We start from the raw sequence: 10507 nt of genomic DNA on the forward strand, positions 1-10507 counted from the left end.
ACTTGTTGAAAGCTTTTTCTGCATCTATTGAGATTATCATATGGTTTTTATCCTTCAGTTTGTTAATATGGTGTGTCATACTGATTTGTGTATATTGAAGAATCCTTGCCTTCCTGGGATAAACCCCACTTGATCATGGTGTATGATCCTTTTACTGTGCTGTTGGATTCTGTTTGCTAGTATTTTGTTGAGGATTTTTGCATCTATGTTCATCAGTGACATTGGCCTGTAATTTTCCTTTTTTGTGACATCTTTGTCTGGTTTTGGTATCAAGGTCTCATAGAATCAGTTTGAGAGTGTGCCTCCCTCTGCTATATTTTGGAAGTGTTTGAGAAGGATAGGTGTTAGCTCTTCTCTAAATGTTTCATAGAATTCACCTGTGAAGCCATCTGGTCCTGGGCTTTTGTTTGTTGGAAGATTTTTAATCACAGTTTCAATTTCAGTGCTTGTGATTGGTCTGTTTATAGTTTGTATTTCTTCCTGGTTCAGTCTTGGAAGGCTGTGCCTTTCTAAGAATTTGTCCATTTCTTCCAGGTTGTCCATTTTATTGGCATATAGTTGCTTGTAGTAGTCTCTCATGATTCTTTGTATTTCTGCAGTGTCAGTTGTTACTTCTTTTTCATTTCTAATTATGTTGATTTGAGTCTTCTCCCTCTTTTTTTTGATGAGTCTGGCTAACGGTTTATCAATTTTGTTTATCTTCTCAAAGAACCATCTTTTAGTCTTATTGATCTTTGTTATTGTTTCCTTCATTTCTTTTTCATTTATTTCTGATCTGATCTTTATGATTTCTTTCTTCCTGCTAACTTTTGGGTTTTTTTGTTCTTCTTTCTCTAATTGCTTTAGGTGTAAGTTTAGGTTGTTTATTTGAGGATTTTCTTGTTTCTTGAGGTAGGATTGTATTGTTATAAACTTCGCTCTTAGAACAGCTTTTGCTGCATCCCATAGGTATTGGGTCGTCGTGTTTTCATTGTCATTTGTTCTAGGTATTTTTTGATTTCCTTTTTGATTACTTCAGTGATCTCTGGGTTATTTTGTAGTGTATTGTTTAACCTCCACGTGTTTGTATTTTTTACAGCTTTTTTCCTGTAATTGATATCTAGTCTCATAGCCTTGTGGTTGGAAAAGATACTTGATACGATTTCAATTTTCTTAAATTTACCAACGCTTGATTTGTGACCCAAGATATGATCTATCCTGGAGAATGTTCCATGAGCACTTGAGAAGAATGTGTATTCTGTTGTTTTTGGGTGGAATGTCCTATAAATATCAATTAAGTCCATTTGGTCTAATGTGTCATTTAAAGCTTGTGTTTCCTTATTTATTTTCATTTTGGATGATCTGTCCATTGCTGAAAGTGAGTTGTTAAAGTCCCGTACTATGATTGTGTTACTGTTGATTTCCCCTTTTATGGCTGTTAGCATTTGCCTTATGTATTGAGGTGCTCCTATATTGGGTGCATAAATATTTACAGTTGTTATGTCTTCTTCTTGGATTGATCCCTTAATCATTATGTAGTGTCCTTCTTTGTCTCTTGTAACAGTCTTTATTTAAAGTCCATTTTCTCTGACATGAGTATTCTTACTCCAGCTTTCTTTTGATTTCCATTTGCATGGAATATCTTTTTCTATCCCCTCACTTTCAGTCAGTATGTGTCCCTAAGTCTGAAGTGGGTCTCTTGTAGACAACATATATACGGGTCTTGTTTTTGTATCCATTCAGCCAGTCTGTGTCCTTTGGTTGGAGCATTTACTCTGTTTACATTTAAGGTAATTATCAATACATATATTCTTTTTGCTATTCTGTTAATTGTTTTGGATTTGTTTTTGTAGGTCTTTTTTTACTCTTGTGTTCTCTTCTCTTGTGATTTGACGACTATCTTTAGTGTTATGTTAGGATTCCTTTTTCTTTTTTGTGTGTATATCTATTATAGATTTTTGGTTTGTGGTTACCATGAGGGTTTTGTAAAGCAGTCTATGTATATACGTGATTGTTTTAAGTTGCTGATCTTTTAATTTTTTTTTAATATAAATTTATTTATTTATTTATTTATTTATCTTTGGCTGTGTTGGGTCTTCATTTCTGTGCGAGGGCTTTCTCCAGTTGCGGCGAGCGGGGGTCACTCTTCATCGTGGTGTGCGGGCCTCTCACTGTCGCGGCCTCTCCTGTTGCGGAGCACAGGCTCCAGACGCGCAGGCTCAGTAGTTGTGGCTCACGGACTTAGTTGCTCTGCAGCATGTGGGATCCTCCCAGACCAGGGCTTGAACCGGTGTCCCCTGCATTGGCAGGCAGATTATTAACCACTGCACCACCAGGGAAGCCCTGATCTTTTAATTCTGAGTGCAGTTTAAATACCCTGCATTTGTACTCTCCTTCCTTCATAATTACTATTTTTGGTATCATATTTTACATCTAATTGTTTTGTGTATCCTTTATCTGCTTATTGAGGATACAGACGATTTTACTACTTTTGTATTTTAACCTCCCTAATAGCTTTGTGTTTGGATGATTTCTTACCTTGACTGTATGTTTTCCTTTACTGGTGAGCTTTCCCATTTCATAATTTTCTTGTTTCTAGTTGTGACCTTTTTTTTTCCACCTAGAGAAGTTCATATAACATTTGTAGTAAAGCAGTGGTGCTGAATCCTTTTAGCTTTTGTTTGTCTGTAAAGCTTTTAATTTCTCCATCAAATCTGAATGAGAGCCTTGCAGGGTAGAGTATGCTTGGTTGTAGGCTTTTGCCATTGTTCACTTTAAAAATATCATGCCACTCCCTTCTGGCCTGCAGGGTTTGTGCTGAAAAATCAGCTGATAACCTTATGGGAGTTCCTTTGTATGTTGTTTGTTGCTTTTCCCTTGCTGCTTTTAGTATTCTCTAATTTTTGTCATTTTGATCACAATGTGTCTTGGTGTGTTCCTCTTTGGGTTAATCCTTTTATGTAACTCTCTGCACTGCCTGGACTTGGGTGACTGTTTCCTTTCCCAGATTATGGAGATTTTCAGCTATTGTCTCTTCAAATATTTCCCCAGGCTCTTTCTTTCTTCTCCTTATGGGACCCCTATAATTTGAATATTAGTGTGCCTGATGTTTTCCCAGAGATCTCTTAAACAGTACTCTTTTCTTTTCATTCTCTTTTCTTCTTTCTGCTCAGTGGCAGTAATTTCCACTACTGTCTTCCTGCTCACTGATGCATTCTCGTATAGTCTACTATTGATTCCTTCCAGTGTGTTTTTTTTCATTTCAGTTATTGCAATCTTCATCTCTTTGGTTGTTCTTTATATTTTCTAAGTCTTTGTTAAAAACTTCTAAGTTCTCATTCTGTGCATCCATTCTCCTTCCAAGTTATTTGATCATCTTTACAATCACTACTCTAAACCGTTTCTCAGGTAGATTGCTCATCTCCACATCACATAGTTCTTCTGGTGTTTTATCTTGTTCCTTAGTCTGGAACATATTCCTCTGCCACCTCATTTTGTCTCAGTTGCTATTTGTATTTTTATGTATGTGGTAAGTTAGTTACATTTCTCAACCTTAGAGATGTGGCCCTCTGTAGGAGGTGTCCTATGCATCCCAGCAGGGTACTCCCCTCTTGTCACCCAAGCTATATGCTCTAAGGGTTCCTCCTAAGAGAGCTGCATGCGTCCGTCTGTTATGGTGGGATATGTGGACAGTCTGGTAAGTTTGGTTGGCCCTTAGTCTGGTTTGTTGCCAGGCCCTGCCTTGTGTGGATGCTGCTGGCTGCTGTTCAGTGGAGCCTGGTCACCAGGTGGTTGGTTGCAGAAACCTAGGGGGCCCCAGGGCTAGTGCTGGTGCAATAGTGGGCGGAGTCAGGATCCCAAAGACTCTGGGGCTGTTGCCCACCAGCTGGCAGGTGAACCAGATCCTGGGGTTAGTGCCAGACTACTGGCAGGCACAGCTGGTTCCTGGAGTCTGTCTGCAGGGCCCAGGGACCTCAGAGCTTGTTTCAGATTGTTGTTGGTAGTGGGGGTGTGATTCCTGCTAGAGTTGGGAATGGGATCCAGGGTATCCAGAAAGTTGTGTTTGCCTGCTAGTAGGCCGGGTCAGGGCCCAACTTTTCCCAGGGTAGTGTCTGGCCTGCATTGCAGGATCATAGTTTTCTTGCTTCTGCTGTCTGTCCCTGGTGGGTGAGGCTGGTTTAGAGGCTTGTTCAGGCTTCCTGGTGGGAGGGGCCGGTGCCTGTCCACTGGTAGGTGGAGCTGGGTCTTGGCCTTCTGGTGGGCTGGACTGTGTCTAGGGACTGTGTCTGTAATGGCCCATCTCTAGTTACCCTGCCTCCCAGGTAATGAGCATAAAGGTGGCTCTGGGCTCTTTAGTCTTTAAGCAGCCTGTCTGCTGATGGGTGGGGCTGTGTCCCTGCTCAGTCAGTTATTTGGCCTCAAACTTCCCATCACTGGAGCCTACAGGCTGTTGGGTGGGGCCAGGTCTTGGTACTAATGATCCAAGATGTCAGCTGCCAGGAGTATTAACACAGCTGAATGTTCCCCAGTATACCTGCCACCAGTGTTTATGTCCTCAGGGTGAGCTGCAGCTACCCACCACCTCTCCGGGAGACTACCAGACTAGTAGGTAGGTCTGGCCCAAGCTCCTATCAAATCACTACCTTTTCCCTGGGTCCCAGTGCACATGAGATTTTGTGTGTGCCCTGTAAGAGTGAAGTCTCTATTTCTTCCAGTCCTGTGGGGCTTCTGCAATTAAGCTCCACTGGCCTTCAAATCTAAATGCTTTCAAGTCTCATCTTCCTGGTGCTGGAAGCCTGGGATGGGGACCCTGACGTGGGGCTCAGAACTCTTACTCCTGTGACAGAACCTCTGCAATATAATTATTCTCTAGTTTGTGGGTCACCCAACCTGGGGGTTTGAGATTTGATTATATTGTAAGTCCGCCCCTCCTAACCATTTCATTATAGTTCCTTCTTTATGTCTTTACACATAGAAGATCCTTTCTGATAGGTTCCAGTCTTTTTCATTGATTGCTGTTCTGCAGATAGTTGTGATTTTGGTGTGCTCATGAGAGGAGGTGAGCTCAGGGTCTTTCTACTCAGCCGTGGTGGCTGCTTTCCTCTATTTGTTTAATTTTGTTCAAGTAAACAGCACAGGAATTTATTATCTGTATTGGGAACTAGAACAAAACCCCAAGTTCAACTACAAATTAGACAACAAAGTGCTAAGGGGTTTCATCAGGTTTAAATAGTTGTAGATAAAAAGGGAAAGAAGGCTGTACTATTAAAAGATTCTGAAGAATATTCCCTGTATAAGGCTGATTGATTCCAGTCTAAAATCACCTCTTCATCACTCCATTGCTTCATTGTTCTGCAGGAAGTACTCAGAGCAGTCTTCATCTCTTTTCCCACAGGATAGTGGAATGGATCATTGACAGTGGGAAATTGTAATAGGGAAGAACCTTTGTATTCTCTTACAAGTTAATCACTCAAGGAATGTTACCTATAAGCTTAAATTATACATAATGGCCCATCTCTAGTTACCCTGCCTCCCAGGTAATGAGCATTAACTGAAATACCTTTGTTTAGCTCACTGGAAACCACCTGACCAAGCCTACCTGTGAATGGCTGCAGGAAGGACAGAATTAACACATCTCCTCCAGAGTCTGGCCAGAACCAGGACTTTACCCCCTCCTCTTTTAAATAGTATAAAGGAAGCCTGAATTCTAACTTGGGAAAGATGGTTCTTTGGGACACGAGTTCACCATCTTCTCATTCTACTCACTTTCCAAATAAAGTCATTATTCCTTGCCCCAACAACATGTCTCGATTGATTGGCCTGTTGTACAATGAGCAATATGAGATTGGGCTCAGTAACAAGGTTGTCTGTTTGCCTTTTGTCCAGATACATTTACAATATCTGGTTGAAGGGACCTCCCCAGAAGAGAAGACCCTTCCAGAACTTCTAATCAATGTATTTGTTACCACCTTTCCATGGCTCACACTCCGCATGTCCTCACTGCCTCCCTTACCCAGGTGAGATTCCATGATTTATCATAACCTTTCCCATTTGACTGCTCACTCTCACCCTCACTTATCACCCTCATTTTGGGATGATGTCAGGTAGGGGCATTTCTCTCAGGTTCAGAAAACTGACCATTTTGGCTCTAATCAGTAGCCCAAGGAGATATTTCTTTTTATTTTAAAAATTATTTCATTAAAGGGAAGAGGGAGCCCATACTGTCATCAAATGAGTGTTGCTCTTTTCCTTTTCTCTATCAAGTTTATCTTGAGGTAAATTATCCTGCACATACTATGCAACTGATACCTGTGTGTGATTAAAACCACCAATGGCAGGTGTTAAATACAGCAGGCTCATTAACCAGTTTTTAAGTTCTTTGGGGCAAATACAGTGTCATGATTAAGTGTAATCAATGCAGTTAGGAGCAAACAGCAAATATTTTCTGCATGAATTACTGATTGAATTCATTTTTACTATTCAGTATGAGGAAATACCTAACAGAAAAAGGGAGTCTGGTGTAACAAAGTATGTGTTTGGTTTTGTGACACTATCTTTCCTTGAACAAATTAGAAGTTTAGAAGGAAGAATGGAGGAAATACAAAATAGGGACCAGGAAGGAGAAACTAGGAAGAGTAAGATATGCAAGGATACAGGTGTTCAAAGGAAGCCAGGTCTTCAGAGGAAGAAAACAGGACTGTGTATTTAAAAGACAACAACCCTGACCTCTCATTGAATATCTTTGCTGTCTCCCTCCCACATGGTGATAAAATGTTTCAAACGTGTTCTACAATGTGTTCTGAAGTATAAACTTAAGCAGCTGTCCTATAAGCACAGAACTGAACACCTTCATTGTGTATTCTTCCTTCACTGAGAAAGATTGTCTTGCCTTATTTTTACATACATTCACACAGAAAGAGAGAGGTTGGGGTGAGAATGGGAGGGAGAGAGATTGAGAATGCACATACTGTGACCTTGTGAGACAATTTTAGTGTAGTAGTTATGAGTACAGAATCTAGAACTAGATGGCTAAGTTTGAGTCCTGACTATTGCTTGCTAGCTCTGAGCCTTAGGCAAGTTACTTAACCTTTTTGCCTCATATGTAAAATGAGGATAATAATTGTGCCTGCCCATAGCATGAAGATTACATGAAAAACATAATACACTTAGATCAGTGCTTGGCACCTTGTTAGTGCTATTTAATTTTTTAACGTAGTTTAATAACAAGATTCTATCTTGTGTGCATTATCTAGGCACTGCTGGGTGGAAAGATCTATTGCAGGAATTATTAAGGAGATCGATGAAAAGGGAAATGATGAAGATTCACTGGGCATGGCAAAGCTGCCCTCAAACACCTAAAAATCTATTTCAGTTAATAGAGAGTGTAGGTAAATACCATCAATGCTATGTAATTTTAATTGAGACCTTTAAATCTAGTGCCAGCATAGACTATAAATGCAGATTCCAAAAGTAGCAAAAGGGGTTGGTTAATGTCTACAGCCATTTCTTTCCATGCCCCTGCACTAGAAAGGCAAATAAAGTGAAACATCCAGAAACAGAGTCAGCATGCTGAGACACTGAGAGTTCCGGTTGTCTTTGATCCTTTCCATATTCAAAAGGTAAATGATTCTTCCTTCCAATGGGTTAGTCATCAAATAGGAATTGACAGATCCTACCACGAGGTCACCACAAGCTCTGAGGGGAGGATGCCCAGTTCCTATTCTGCTTGGTAATTATATCTGGTTGGGGGAAAAGCTCTACACACATGAAACAACTAGAACCATTACATGGCCATGTGGGTCAGGACCACCAGCTCTGAGTGGGGTCAGGGACAGTTGGTTGCTCTTGCCCATCACACTTGGATCTGTGTGATGGCAGGACTCCAGTTCCTGGAGTCCAGCTTGATTCAGTTGTTCATTCCCTGTGCATTCAGGGAGGGGAGCTGAATGTGACAGGATCTCAGCCCTGCCAGGTGATGCAGCCACTGGTCACAGGGTCCCTCGACTCAGTTGGTGCTTCCTTTGAGGTCTGGGAGAAGGCGCTCACCTCCTCCCTGATGACCACAACCACCTTCTCATCAGCGTGGTGGGTACGAAAACCAAGCACCCAGCAACAGGACCACAGACCACAGTTTACTGAATAGTACTTATTTCTGCACCCTGACTGACCCTGTGGCCCTGCCTGTGGCTCAGCCCTTCATCCTTGCCACACCTGAACTGGCAGGGCAGGTAACATGGGCTGTGGGCCCCCTCCACTCTCCTGCTGCCCACTGCACCGGTTCAGCGCCATGCTCACTGCTCAACACCTGGCCTGGTGGCTGCCCCAGGAGAGAGGCCCTGGCTGGCCATGGGGCAGGGCAGAGCCCAGGACCTGCCACCTGTCACCCTGGACCTCCATATGGTTCCATGTAGTTCCCCCATTTCTTCCATGCACATCCTCCACCACAGGCTTGAACTATTTCTAAAGCTTTTTCCTAGGAGCTACAATGTTGAATCATTATTCCACTTGTTCTCTTATCTCATTTTGAATGCAAGGATCAAGCCACTGTGTTCACAAGCCATTTGAGTTCACATTCCAATCCTTCATTTTGTCTTCTCTCCCTCTGTTGCCATTACACTACTAGTCATGACATCTTAGAGAAAATTCTTCATTTGTCTTGATTTCTTTGTTTACAGGCTGAAGCAGAAAGTCGATTTTGATAAGGAGTTGTATGTACTATCACAATATATATAATTTCATGGTGTGGAAGAGGTCATCCACTTCAACTGCCTACGCATAAAACTGAACCTCCATAAAATATTTCGATTGGTTTCTCTTTTTATCCACCTCTCTGGACCATCTTGCCAAATATCCACCATCAAGGGAAGTGACAACTTCATTGTAGGAGGCCTGGAGACAGGACTAAATATAAACCAATCATTTAATATCCTAGATCTTTTTTTCTTTTGGAGCAATATGCACTGGAAAATAAAACAAAATATATAAACTAAAAAATTCAGTACAAGGGGAATGCAAAAAAAAGCCTATGACCACTCTTCTTGTCTAGTTAATCTTCCCAGAACAGCCAGTTACCCTCATAAAACCCAGGTTTTTTATAGGTCCTTCCAGAGATTGTGTGTGTGTGTAATACAAATGAAAACGAAGTGTACATACTTCACAGCATCTTGTTTTTATTCACTTTGATAATAATTTGATAGAGATCGTATTAAATCTGTAGATTGCTTTGGATAATATGGCCATTTTAACAATACCAATTCTTCCAGTAAAAGACCATGTGATATCTTTCCATTTCTTTGAATCATTTTCAATTTCCTTTATCAATGTTTTATAGTTCCCAGGATATAAATCTTTTAAACTTGTAGTCAAGTTTATTCCTAAGAAATTTTTTGATGCAATTTTTAAAGGGATTGTTTTTGAAAAAGGTATTGCTGCGATTTATGTCAAAAAGTGTTCTGCATATGTTTTCCTCTAGCAGTTTTATACTACCTGATCTTACATTTAGGTCTTTAATCCACTTTGAGTTTATTTTTGTGTATGGTGTTAGAGAATGTTCTACTTTCATTCTTTTACATGTAGTTGTCCAGTTTTCCCAACACCATTTATTGAAGAGACTATTATATAGTCTTGCCTCTTTTGTCATAGATTATATGACATTATATAGTCTTGCCTCCTTTGTCATAGATTTTCTCCATTATATAGTCTTGCCTCTTTTGTCATAGATTAATTGCCAATAAGTGCATGGGTTTATTTCTGGGCTTTGTATCCTGTTCCATTGATCTTTATTTCTGTTTTTGTGCCAGTACCATACTGTTTTGATGACTGTAGCTTTGTAGTATAGTCTGAAGTCAGGGAGCCTGATTCCTCCAGCTCTGTTCTTCTTTCTCAAGATTGCTTTGGTTATTTGGGGTCCTTTGTGTCTCCAAACAAGTTTAAAATTTTTTCTTCTAGTTCTGTGAAAAATACCACTGGTACTTTGATAGGGATTGCATTGAATCTGTAGATTGTCTGGGGTAGTATAATCATTTTGACAATATTGATTCTTCCAATCCAAGAACGTGGTATATCTTTCCATCTGTTTGTGACATCCTCAGTTTCTTTCATCAGTGTCTTATAGTTTTTGTGGTACAGAACTTTTGCCTCCTTAAGTAGGTTTATTCCTTGATATTTCATTCTTTTTGATGTGAGGGTAAATGGGATCATTTCCTTAATTTCTCTTATCTTTAATTATTAGTGTACAGAAATGCAACAGATTTCTGTGTTTTAATTTTATAACCTACAACCTTACCAAATTCATTGATGAACTCTAGTAATTTTCTGGTAGTGTCTTGAGGATTTTCTATGTATAGTATCATGTCATCTGCAAGCAGAGACAGTTTTACTTCTTCCTTTCCAATTTGGATTCGTTTTATTTCTTTTTCTTCTCTGATTGATGGGGCTAGGACTTCCAAAACTATTTTGAATAAAAGTGACAAGAGTGGGCATCCTTGTCTTACTCCTGATCTTAGAGGGAATGCATTCAGCTTTTCAC

Source organism: Eubalaena glacialis, chromosome 3 (assembly GCF_028564815.1).
Source record: "Eubalaena glacialis isolate mEubGla1 chromosome 3, mEubGla1.1.hap2.+ XY, whole genome shotgun sequence".
Classification (NCBI taxonomy): Eukaryota; Metazoa; Chordata; class Mammalia; order Artiodactyla; family Balaenidae; genus Eubalaena; species Eubalaena glacialis.